At 39.8% G+C, this 13243-nt stretch overlaps 1 long non-coding RNA gene across 1 annotated transcript in view; it reads left to right on the top strand.

Moving 5' to 3' along the window:
• Positions 1–13014, top strand: part of LOC117936089 — a 43829-nt gene extending 30815 nt beyond the window's left edge. The window contains exon 2 of the long non-coding RNA XR_004654883.1: positions 12843–13014. This is a non-coding gene — a long non-coding RNA (uncharacterized LOC117936089). The remainder of the gene's footprint in view (positions 1–12842) is intronic.
• The last annotated feature ends 229 nt before the right edge of the window (positions 13015–13243 follow it).

Genomic DNA, 13243 nt, shown 5'->3' with positions numbered 1-13243 from the left:
GTGTAAGTGGTGGGGTTTCAGTTCATTGCAGAGTTCATTTGCAATAATATACAGCATGAGGTTTACAGCATATAGCCCTTTGAGAGTTGTTTACTCTTTTTGTCTCATTTTATATGTAGGCGTTTATATATGAGCTTTTCACGTCATTTTCAGTTGCCGTTCTCTAAATGATGCAGTGCTCCGCAAAATGTTTGAGAATTACTCGTAACAGGTTTTTTTAATAGCCCTGCTAAAGGCTAAATATTCAATGAATATTTTTCATTACCTTTTGTGGCTTTTTACTACTAATTTGCTATTCATTTTAAGAGCATGTTGGAAATTGCTTTATGTTTACAAGCCCACAGTTCAGTGGCTCCAAGGTCAGATTTATTGTTGAAAATTGAAACTAATGAATATGTGAAATAGAGTTAAAAGCTTCTGCACTATATGTCCTTTTTATGAGCAGAGTTAATGAGGGTGAATACAAGGCTTTAATTTATTATTTAAAATAGACAGATATCTGCTGCATTCCACTCTTGGGCTAATAGTTTTTTTGTGTTTTAGTGCATACATTTGGCTGTATGACAATTTTAAGAGTACTAATCATGCTCAATGTAGAAAATATAATTTTCTTGTTTTTTGTAAAAACAATGTAGTCTTTAAGTCCAAGCAGATTATGTTGAAATAATATTTGATGTTGTACAAAAAGATGCAAAATGGCTTTAATAGCAACAGTTATTGTTGCAGGCTTGATATTGTGTCCTTGACTTTATTTAAAATTGGCTAAAGACTGCTTTTGGTAAGAACTTGAAATGCAAATACATAAATATGAGTCTCCTAGTGTCTGTTGTCACTGTTGATCTATTGGTAAAAAGACATCGGAGCAGGTCTGATAAGCCACAGAGATCCCCTATGCCTAGAGATAGAGCTGTTACCCGCTCCCTTGGTGTAATCTCGCCCACCGTGGAGCTGGTGTGACTGTGCCGATGAATTGGAGCGATAGCTTTCCACTCTTATCTGACAGGATTTCGTCCGCCGGGAGAGATTTGGCTGCACTGGGAAATAGAGGCGGCACACTGGAGCTGACCATAACTCTCTTTATGTTATGTTCTGGTGACCCCATGGCTCAGTCAGCACAGTACAACCACAGTAACACACACATACGGGCAGATAGATGTACTACACACAAACAGCGTACGCAATAACAGAGATAGTCCTACTGGACCGTAAAGCCAGGTGGCCATATATGTTCTTTGTCCTCTGAGCTGTATCTCTCTTCTCTATCAGCACTCTTTGCTGTCTTACCATAATGGACTCGCCTGGGATTTAAACGTCAGGTCAACACCCTGTTCCTAGACTCATCAGGATACAGGATATTGAAACAGATAAATGAAAAAGAGCTGAGGGATAGAGAGATGTCAGGCTGTAGATTGTCTTAGAAACGGGATCCAGGCATACAAACCCAATATTCCAGTTAGACATGTGGAGATATACTGTATTGTATTTGACCAATTGGAATGCTTACCTTTAAGCCCGCTCTTTTCTGGTACATTTGTTATGTTATGCGGTTTTTGGAATGAGTTTTGCTCCAGAGAAATGTAACACGACTGATGAAATAATTAAATTGTCATCACAGAAAAATGGGCATCATTAATTGTGTTGGAAGAAAAGTGTCAGTAAAAATTTGTAAATTAAACAGCAGAAAATGTCCCCTTTTATGCAGGGTTATATCATAATTGTTATTAAGGATTTATTTTTATAAAGGACAGCATGAAAAGCCCAAATGAAATACTTGTGAAAATTAACATGCCATCGGACTTTCCTCTTTATGTCAATGAGAAACCCTAGTCTGCAGTAACAAATACAGGCAGATTGCTATTTAATTCATTCGTATTAACTTGGTTTATAATTCATACTGACCTAATACACAATATTTGTCTGTGTAAACAATTCCCTACCTTGCATCAGAAACCAAAGAGAGATGTGTTCTATGAAACACCATTTCCTCGGTCACAGGTAATGAAACCAAAAAGGTCAAATGGGAAATACAGTAACGGTGTGTAGCATGCCTTCTTCAGCACACAGCAGCCGAGTTACTGACAGAATCCACGCACAGTATTACAACATTATGAGTCGGCCGTTTGAACCTCACAATAACACTGTATTGAGTTTTTCCCATGAAATGGAAGATATAATTACTGTTTTTCTTAAAATAAAATGGATTAAGATGGTAAATATTACTATGCACAGAAAAAGCATAAAGCTGACATGAAGCTGTTGTTTACATGTCAGCAGCCATGTAGGCAAGCCTGTCCTATTGTTCTTGGCCCATGTTGGTTCCTAGGAATGTGCTTGTACTCAGGCTTATTATTATTACCCATGCCCTGCAGCTCATTGATCCCTCTGACAAAGGACTCTGGGGTGGGTTGGTAAGGGGACAAGGGTGCTGAATAATTTGTACGTTGAGCATGTCTTCAGGAGAAACGGGAGAAGTGCTCACACACATCTGATCTGGCACAGGGCCAGAACCTTAAGCAGCCCAAGGAGAGAGAGAGGCATTGAAATAGTGGGGGGAAAACAGATAGAGGCTCAAAGGTCTAAGTGTTTTCTCCCTTGATCACCCTTGCCAGTTTTAATGACAGGATTCTATGTATCCTTCTCTTGTTACGCTGGATGACCTGTTGCTGTTGTTTAACCATGAAGGAGATAAATGCTTGCATACACATCACCGTATTGTGCCACAGACCCCCACTTAACCTCATGTCAGATATATTGTATTTACTCTACAAATTATTTAGAGCCTACCTTTCATTTAACCTTGCCACCGTCAACGTCATGACACATGTTTGAGCGTCATATTGTGATATCTCTTCGCTCTCTTCTCCCTCTTTGTACAGCCAACTGAACCCGTGGAGTTAGGAGTGAATAAAGTGTTTATTCCAAGGATCACAACACTGAAATATCTCCCCCTGCTGAGTCTTTAAAGCCAGAATAACATTCTGCTGCTGCAGGCCTTTGCACATAGGTGTAATATGACTGAAAGTAACCACAATATTTACTCTTTTACTGTCACTGAAAAAGTATAATTTGCCTTAGGAGGGTCCTCTTACCTTAATTGTTCAATTATAAACATGTTTTGTGGAGGCTGACATGGACATGTTTTATGTTGTGGAAAATTGTGGGATCAAATACGTGTCTAATATTGGCAAACAACTATTAATGTAATACTATGGTATAGTAACATAAATGATTGAATTGTCTAAGTTGAAATATGCCAGAAAGAGAAGGAACAGCAGGAATAATCAGCTCAGTATTGGTAGTTTAACTACAGGATAGGGCAAGATGATGGCTGATGTAATTTATTTAAAATATTGACAGAACTTATTTTATAAATGTGAAAACAGGCCTTTTTCACAGCAGAATATTAAACTGGTCAAAGTGTGAAAGGCTCAGGTGTTACTTTAAACATTTAAGATGTTCCAATATGCCACAACAGTGTGACAATGATCCAGTCTACACAATAAGACACTGAAATTGTAGCAGCTAAATCAAATTCATTTTACTATTTACACCTGTGATTATCTGTGCCTAGCATAGCGCTTCCTATCTTTAACCTGAGAAAAACAACACTATAAATTACCACTTTATAAGTTCCACTGAAAGTTGATACAGTAATATTGAATTATTCCCCAGCCCTACAAAAGGACGGACTGCCAGTGGCAGCCGGTAATACTTTTTTTTTTTCTTCTGGCCATCAGATTTCTCAATAACTCTCTGATTAAAGTCAGTCATCTCATTAACAGTTCTTTTTTCCATGGACAGCATGGTCAGTACATTTAGCCTCTCCTTGGTCATGGTGTTTCTGGGAAAAGTTATAATTATTTTCAAGGTTGAGAAACACCTCTCAGCTTTAGCCATGATCATGGGTGTATGACACCTTTCATGAGAGTGACAGTTTTGGAAAAAGAGTTCTTCAAGATTATTTTCCATAAAGAGCTGGAATAGCTCCACAGGGCCATGGCAGGCTTAAAACTCTTCCTTGATGTAGATGAGACTGAGCTCTCTCCGGACTTCACTTGTCTGGACTTCATTGATTATATTATCTCTTTATTATTATTTCTCTTGTGAGAGGCAAAAAAAAAAGTGCAGGTTATCTGAGCTCTTACTCACATCATGGCCAGGTATAGCCAACTCAAACTCAGAACTCCACTCAGAATCTTTAAGAAACCAGTTAGAGACCAGCTTCAGGTCACATGCTTTCCTAAAGTTTAAGTACTTACATAGACATTAATTTTTCCAGCGTCCCATGAAACCAGTTAAAACATAGAAAATGGATAACCGAGTAAAGCCTGTTTTTATCAAATGCTGAGGCTCTTACCAGCTGGCACACTGTGTGAGTAAACTATTTCATTTTTATTTCCTTTTTATTTCACTTTTGTGTTTAAGTATAAAATTTATATTTCTGGAATTTTATGTTTACTTAATTATATACCATGAACCATCAACATACCATAATCTTTAGCACTGCTTGACAGTTATACAGAAGATATTTTGGTACCGTTTCAAGTCTACATGAGGAACAGACTCAGTCAGCTGTCTACTTCTAAACTGTTAGCTAACACTAGTATTAACCAGGCTGCTGGGAGTACATGCTGCCACCATAGCGGTGGCTGTAATAATTAGGCAGGGATTTCTTCCTCCCAGTCTGGGGCACCAGGGTTGCTATTTATGCTAATAACCTGGGCAATTAGTCTGTGGATCAAAACTAAAAAGACCTCATCTACATTTCCCCTACAAAGCCCCCACCAGTTGACATGGAGTCACAAACACTCCTATGACCTCTTAAGAAGCCAAGTGGTTTAAGTTGGCTTCTTCAAGGCCTGTGTCTCTAAGCTGAAGGAGATCTTTTATGTGGTTCCTGAGATTTTGCGATCACGTCTGGAGGACAACAGCAGCCACATATCTGACTGGAAACCAAACAGGAGATCCACTGTTGGGCACCACTGATCCAACCAGCTCTTTCTTGATTGCCTCTTCCAATGTCCTGAGGGTGTAATTAGGAGACAGGTCAGAAAAGGTCCAGGGATGCCTGTTGCCCCCAGTGAGGCACAAATGACCCATCATCTGCTGTGACAATAATGACGTGTGTGCTGGTGGAGGGGTGATGACAGGCAGCCAGCAGTTATCATCACCACCACATATGAGAAGATTGTGGGAATACAGGGTAGTGGAATCTGCTTGCTGCTGTCAAAAAACAAGGGCTTTTATGTTCAGGGTCACTACCTGAATCTGCAGATAAACATTAGAAACCGAGGTTTTGGGGTTCTACTATTTCTTTATCTGATACGGACATCTCTGTCTACCCTATCCTTTATCGTTGTATCACTAATTGTTGCATGATGAGAGGTTTCCCTTCTGTAATGTGTTTTGAGAATTCTTTGTGTGCTGTGATCAACCCCCCAATGGGGATTGAAGGCTTCACAAAGCATGTGTGACCCCCGCCCCGAGTTACTGCTTGCATAGAGCGTAATTGGAAAGTGTTTATGCGCAGTTGACATTTAGATATTTGAACAGGCTTTCCTATAATCCTGGTGGGGCAGTGGAGGGGAAGCTCTTTTTATTGGTTTGTGACATGTATGCATAGTGTGCCATAGCACTACAATAGGTGCTATATGGTTAAATGTTATATGGCTATATTATTATGTGTACTGTTACTACTTTGTATGGACTGTGCTGATTGTAATGGTGATTTTAGAATCAGAAATACTTCTCTCTCAACAATTTAAGCCTATTTTGATGTTTTTTTTATGACTGATAGCCGACCGTCATTCACCGATAGTTACCGTTTACCGACATGCAGGCAATGGAGTACCTGTTAACTTGTCCAGGACGCTTCTGGGAGGCTTGTTCATACTTTCCGTTGGTGCGTACTTATACCACTCACTCAGCTACAAAGTTGCATGCATTGTCATGGACGTATGCACCCACTTTTCCTGTCTATGCTGCCAGTGCAGGTCTGCAGCTGTCCGTAGATGTGGAAAGTAGGTCTGAGCCTATCTCCACCGCATACACCTGCGAGATTGTCTGTTGGGTCTCTGCCTGCTATACTCTGTGTTGAACGGACAATTTAACCCAGTGTAGTGCTTTAAGCGCTTTTTAGCAGTCGGTAAAAAACTTTCAAATTATTTTAAAAATATTTGTAATAATACCCTGCATTATTTATAATTTAGTAGAGTATATCGACTATACAATATCAACTTCTGCTATTTTTCCTCCATGGCTCTCAGATTCTAACATTTTCAGATTCAAAAGTGAGAGGAGGACACAAAAGGATCATGAGTACCAATTTCAGAGAGAAGGCACACTACTTAAGACAATGGCTACTTCTGTGGAGCCAGTAAGCTTTTTTTTGTTTAGACATTTGATAGGACAGCTGAAGACGTTAAGGGGAGAGAGAGGGGATATGACATGCAGCAAAGGGCTGCATGTTGAAATTGAGCCTGCAGACGCTGCGGCAATGAATCCAGCTCCTTTCTTCAGATATCGTGCCCCCTTCTGTCCCCCAGCGCCCGTCCACTTTAAACACTAGTTTACCATGAAAAGAAGTAGCTGGATAACTTGTTTGTATTTCTCCTTAGCTGTTAAATTCCTTCTGAGTCTGTTTGTCCTGTTCTTTACATTTTCCTGTTCATCTCTTTGAACTTTAAACACTATACATGTTATGTACAAGGATGAAGAGGTAAAACTTGCTGTACTAACAGACTGACAGATCAGTCTACTCCAATATGTCTGATGTTTTCCTCGGTTCAGCATCAAACAAAAGAAGCCGTACAACAATATTGTCTTGGCAGGGCAGCGGAGTCACTGATACATTTCTTGTCATTAGAATTCCTTTTTAAAGACATGACCAAGATATTCAAATGAATGTGTGAATGACTTTTTGTCATTGTACTAATAATCTGACCATGTATCAATCATCATGTCGTTAATTGGCCAGTCTTAAGGGCAAAAAAAGAGAAATTGTTGCAGGCGGTTTTGGAAAAGACAGTTGCCAAGTAGTAAATCATAGTGTAAGTAAATAAAAGCAGCGTGTCTGTTTTATTATGAGTGCATGCCCTCTAATAAATCTGTTGGAGTAAAGTTGTACATGCACCCAGTGCCCCTTGGTTTTTTCCAGCTCCCTTTCGTGATGATAATCATAATATATGGGCACGAAAGTGCAAGGTGCATATTTAATTAATGATCTATTTTCTTAAGCTGTTTTGCTCAGTTTCCAGTCTAATTTCTGGGTCACCTGTACTTTTATGCATGATTTTTAAAGAAGCAAACTAAAAACAACAACTAATTTGTGATTTTGGTTCTACTGCTTGAAAATGTGGTCTGTAACCCTTCAAGTGCAGATGGAGCTTGTTGTTTTTCCCGCTCATCCCAAGGCTTTGATATAAAATGAACTTCTTATAATTTCCTCTGTTTTTTTTTCAACCTGACTATGGTCCAGGTTTGTACTGGCAGTCTCATCTCTTTGCAACCCCCCATCACAGCACAGCAGCCAAGTCGTAGCACATAACAAAGAGCGATGATTACATAGCGATCCATAGCTATTACCCAAGAGGTGGAAAACATGAGCCATTCCAAGCACATGCCCTTCACCACCACTGCTATCCCTGCATATCTTCACAGCCTGGGCTGTTCTTCCAAGAAACACTGACCACTAATGATAGTGAAGCAACACCTGAGCATCCTGAATGACGGCATCCAGAGGCTCTAGTGGGAACGAGGCTAACATAATAGGATTCAAATGAATAGGTTGGCAGCGTTCCTTCCCTGAATCTCAAACCACAGTATCTTCTTCAGGCTGCTGTCATACAGCATTTGGGCTTGAAGCCAAACAATGACATCTGCATACCTGAAAGAGGCTCTTAATATTCCGTTGGGCATACACAGATCAATACACTCTGTCAACAGGATTCAAATTGATGTGTATGGAAATACAGTAGATATATCATTTTAGCAAAGTGTATTGACACTCCTGTAAATTTGTGATCACTCGTACTGTTGTTGTATGATGACTCATGGGCAATTGGTCGGAAATCACATCGATTAGACGCTGGGTCCAATTAAGGGGATAGCCTCCACATTACAAATGGATGTAATGGATAGAGGCAAATAGTTTTATTGTTTAGAAACGTCTATCATTTAGCTGTAAATTATCCTCAAATATTGACGGATTATTCTACATGTTTCTTGCAGCTGATTTCCCCTGAGAATTAAACAGGCTGCTCAGAAAACATAATGCTATGCACCCATCTGAGTTTCAGTTAAAATATATTCTGTTTGGCTCTGATGTGTATAATCAAATGGAAAGCAGTATGTGACTAAATGCAAATCCAGGCTTATTTAACAAAACAATTCCACTTTACATCAGCAATTCCATTTTACTGTGATTCAGTAACTAATATCAAAACTAAAAATTGCATTGACCCTCAGATAACGTTTAAGTAGTAAAACTGCAAATGTTTCTCTCAGAATTTCTGAATTTGGCACTTTCTGTCAGGATGCTCTGTTGTCTAGAAATTAAATTATGCAACCACGATGTCAGATGACATGGAGGTAAAGACATTCAAAAGGCCATGGGAACCGGGAACATGGAACAGCTCAGAAAATGTACTTTTAGACCATCACTTCACATTTAGAACATTTCTAGTTTGCATTGCCCTTAAATAATGTTAGTATTTACAGTACATATTAGGCTTTGTCTACATTATTACATTATTAATCAGTATATTCATTACATGTATTAACTTCAGCTGGCATTCATTTCATGTTTGCAGGAAAATTCAGCAATGGCCTGTTCCGCTTGTTTGGATCCTAATTTTCTCAGGTGATACACACTTTAGGGAATTATATTAAACTTCCCTGATTATGCAGGGATTGATTTCTAGTACATGGCTTGGAGCAAGTGTAAACATTGCCATATTGTAGCTCAGTGAGAGTCTCTGTACGTTGTGTGCCTTGTTTATCAGCTCCTCTGAGCTGCAGAGCTTGGCGTCTTGTAGACTCCCGCCGCTGTCACTTGTTGGGATGAGCCGAGCCCAGATTAATCTAGGAGACATGGTATGCACCTCTTCATGCCTTTTTGCTCTGTTTAAAACTTGGTAAGAAATTCACAATCTCTCCCATCACAATTTAGAACAGCAGAGGAATACTACAGTAATGACTTTTCTCCAAGGCCATTTGATGGCTGTTTTCCAGGTGGAAGATGGATGTGGTACGGATGCGGTCCCTTAAGGCCCCCAGGCTATAGTCAATCCACAGTCTGATTTAAAACGAGACTTCTGCTGACTGGAAAGCAGGCAATGTGGCTAATGGGAAGAACCTGTGGAGACTATAGTCTGAGATAAAGAGAGGAGGAAGAGAAATAGAACATGGCAAAAAGGGAAGAGCAGGGAAAGTGTTTCCCTGTCCCTTGTGACACACGGAATGAGCAGCGATCAGGAAAAGTGTCTGCTAGTGTCCGTTACTTCTGAGCAGAGAGTCTCACTTGTGAAGTGTGAACATCGACCAGCCAAAGTGCACCATGTGGTATTGCACTCATAACTGGTGGCGCGAAGTCTGTTTCCTGTCACTTGGGGATGCTGTAGCTTCTAATACCAAGCTAAAACTACAGTGAACCCTATGTTTTGCCTCCAAATCTAAATATTTTCTAGATTATTTATACTATCATTAGAGGATTTGCCTACACTAACTCAGGTGAGGTAGGAAGGTGGTGCCGTTAAGGAAAGCCATCTATCACCAAGGCTTGCTTCAACTGTCAGGGTTCTGTCTGTTCTTGTCAAGTAGATGCTGGGAACAGGCCCTCAGAGGCCCATGGGTAAATCTGTCCATGCTTTTGATTCACTGGGTCATAAACATTGCGGGACTTTGTGATTACAGGGCTTTGGTTTGAGCTATCTGGGTTTGAGTTGGGTGCAGGTTGGGCGGGTAGTACCAGGGTGCTGTGAAAGGATCCTCTCAGAGAAGACAGGTACCAACACCGCGTACTTGGGTGGGAGAGACGCTGCATGATAGAACAGGACCTGAGGTTACAAGCTCCACAGGCAATGACAACTTAACAAGATGGCACATTTGTAATTATCATGTCTATCATTATCTGTGGCATGAGCTGGGTTTTCATCCAAAGCGTCGCACTTTTTTCTGTAACCCAGCAGGTATTTTTATATGCCATAGTTTTACAAAGGTTAAAGTCTGCCTCCAGGGCATGGAGGCAAAGCTATACTGCAGATAATCCTGCAAGTGAACTCACTGATCTGTAATTTTAACAGAAGCAAAACTACAATATAATAAAGTGGATGTAAGTGAAATAAATGAATTTCATCATTCACTCTATCCCCTAGAGCAGTTTAGTTTGTATTAATATATCTGGGGATTTGTTTGTTTTGTTTATATTAAAAACTGTTTAAAACAATTGAAATTCTACGCGCAACTGGTAAAAGCTGGCATTCATTTCTAAGATGTGAAAACTAATTTAACATTGAATATACAATAAGACACGTCAAGTTATTAAATCTGTTAAAGTTTTAAAGTCTACAATCTTGAATGCATTGCAATAAAACATCTGCATCATAATACTAAATACAATCAATAGAGCTACATTGGGGCTCGAAAGTTTGGGCACCCCTGGTAAAAATCTGTACTAATGTGCTTAAAGAAGCTAGGAAAAAAATGGAAAAATCTCCAAAAGGCATCAAATGACAGATTAGACATTTGTAGAATATGTCAAAAAAAGTTATATTTTATTTACATCATTTACACTTTCAAAATAACAGAAAACCAAAAAATGGCATATGCAAAGTTTGATGCCTTTTGGAGATTTTTCCATCTTTTCTTGGCTACTTTATGCACATTAATTCCAATTTTTACCTGGGGTGCCCACCCTTTCGAGTCCCACTGTATATGATATGATCGCGGGTGTCATGTGAAGTGGAAAAGACAGAAATGGGCCAGCTGACCAATCAGAGCAGATAGGGCTTCTCAGAAAGGCACACAGAGCATTGCAGCAATGGGCAGTGTGAGAAACATACTTAGTTTTTTTAACATCAAAGCATATTAACCTATTCTAGGAGACCCCAAGAGGACAAATATGAGTATAACAGGGTTGGCCATAAAATAAGGTTTATGGCCATTGAGCCAGGAAATAGGCTCTCTCCAAGGGTCACCATATTCTCCATCTCCTCTGAATACATGTTTTTGTTTGACTTAACATCTCATAACAATATGTGTAGTCCAACCATGGATGTTGTGCCTAGACAATGGTAACAGCACAAAGGGAATCTAAATAAAAAGAACTTGATTTGGTTGTCCATATAAGCAAAGGTTGTCAATTGATACTTCATATTACTGCAACAGCTGTAGTGCCAAATAATCTCAACATAAACTCCTCCTCTTCTTGACAACAACAGCCTCTTCTCTCCAAATGGTTATTTTGACACCAATCAGCACCATGTTGTGTGCCAGAATACACTGAATCTGAAGTATTTTCCTTCTATTCTCGAGGCTAGCCATCTCCCCACGCTTGGCTTGTTTGTATTGGATACATGTAGCAGAGATTTGCTGGATGGCAGCTGAGGAGCCCTGTAATTGTTCATGACAGAGTGAGAGAGAGCTACGTTGAGTGGTGATCAGCATTGTGCTTGCCATGTCAGTCAAGTGGCTCGACCCAACCGGACGACGATAGATCAGCCAGTGATGCGGTCAGAATAAAGTATCTCTTCTGTAATGGCCTGTCGCCAAACCATTTTCTAGGTGACATTAAACATTTGTAAGACCGACAAAGACTCAGCTGTTGATGGTTGTTTGTGGCAGTATAACACGGAAATATATTTTGCTCTAATTTTGTACAAGAAAAATACTTTTTAATAGTTCTAATAGTTATATGGCTTTGGGATAGCAATGTCTGTTAATCAGATTGCCATTCAGTTTGTTGCAGATATTCCTCATCCCAAGGAAAATCTTAAGGACTTTGGTCATCCCATGACCTTATAGCTAGTGCCCCCATCTTGTCAACACTTAAAGGTATCTAGTTTAATATGTAATAGATGGATGGAACATTCGGTACAGATATCTTTTATTTAGAGGATGAATTCTCATTACATGACATTTTTTTAATAATATTATTTTTGGGGCATTTTAGGCCTTTATTTCCACAGGACAGATGAAGACGTGAAAGGGGAGAGAGAGAGGGGGAATGACATGCAGCAAATGGCCGCAAGTCGGAGTCAAACCCGCGGCCGCTGCATCTACGAGTAAACCTCTATATTTGTGCGCCTGCTCTACCAACTGAGCTAACCCAGTCACCATGTTTGTGGTTTTGAGTGAAATGTCTAACGACCATTAGATGGTTTTGGCATTTGGACGTTTGGTACAGACATTTAAGTTCTCAAGATGAATTAAAAAATCTGTTGTTTAGTATAATATCTCAAATAACTTAATTTCTGTCTAAACATTACTTTTTAACACGCATAATGACATCACTAGGCAGCAGTGGTAAAGCGGTTGTTTGGAAAGATGATTGAATCGTAAAAAAAAATCACATGGAAGAATTCCATAACTCAGTTTACTCTGTCTTTTGTTTTACTACCATAACCCTATTTTACCATCTATCGCATGCCTGCATTGCACTTAAATAATGTTGTTTTTGCAGCACTGTTGATATAGCAGGGTGAGTCTCGGATGTGTTGGCTTTATCTTCTTTATGTGCCCATTTCTCTCTTTAGGGTATCATTACTGGAACGGAGGAATAGGGAGCCATCAGTATGTGGGTGTAGGTGACCTTCTCTCTTCCTGCTGTGATTGTTTGTCGACAGGTCCTGTTCAAGGGACGAGTAAGCAGTGATAAGAGTCGGGGAGAGAGCGCACACACTGCAGATAGAACCACCTGCCACAGAGAAAGCAGGAGAGGGCTTAGACATCTCCCATCGAGATACACTTTTTTAATAATCTTAATAGAGGGAGGCAAGGAGATGTTTTCATTTACCTCAAAACCACCAACACTCTCTCAACCCTTAAGACTGATCTTCACTTTGCTATTACTGTCTTATTTTAAGCCAATGAGGATGTGATAGGGGGTGAGTTACATAGTAAAATGTGTGTGGGTAGAGACGAAGGCTGCTTGTGTACTGTTCCCTAGCACAGTTAAGAGTATTTGGTTACAGTTATGCTTTTGCTGCCATGGCAAAAGAGGACACACTCATCACTCTGTGGCAGT

The sequence above is a fragment of the Etheostoma cragini genome, chromosome 20 (genome assembly GCF_013103735.1).
Source record: "Etheostoma cragini isolate CJK2018 chromosome 20, CSU_Ecrag_1.0, whole genome shotgun sequence".
Lineage (NCBI taxonomy): Eukaryota > Metazoa > Chordata > Actinopteri > Perciformes > Percidae > Etheostoma > Etheostoma cragini.
This window is presented reverse-complemented; position numbering and strand designations above follow the sequence as displayed.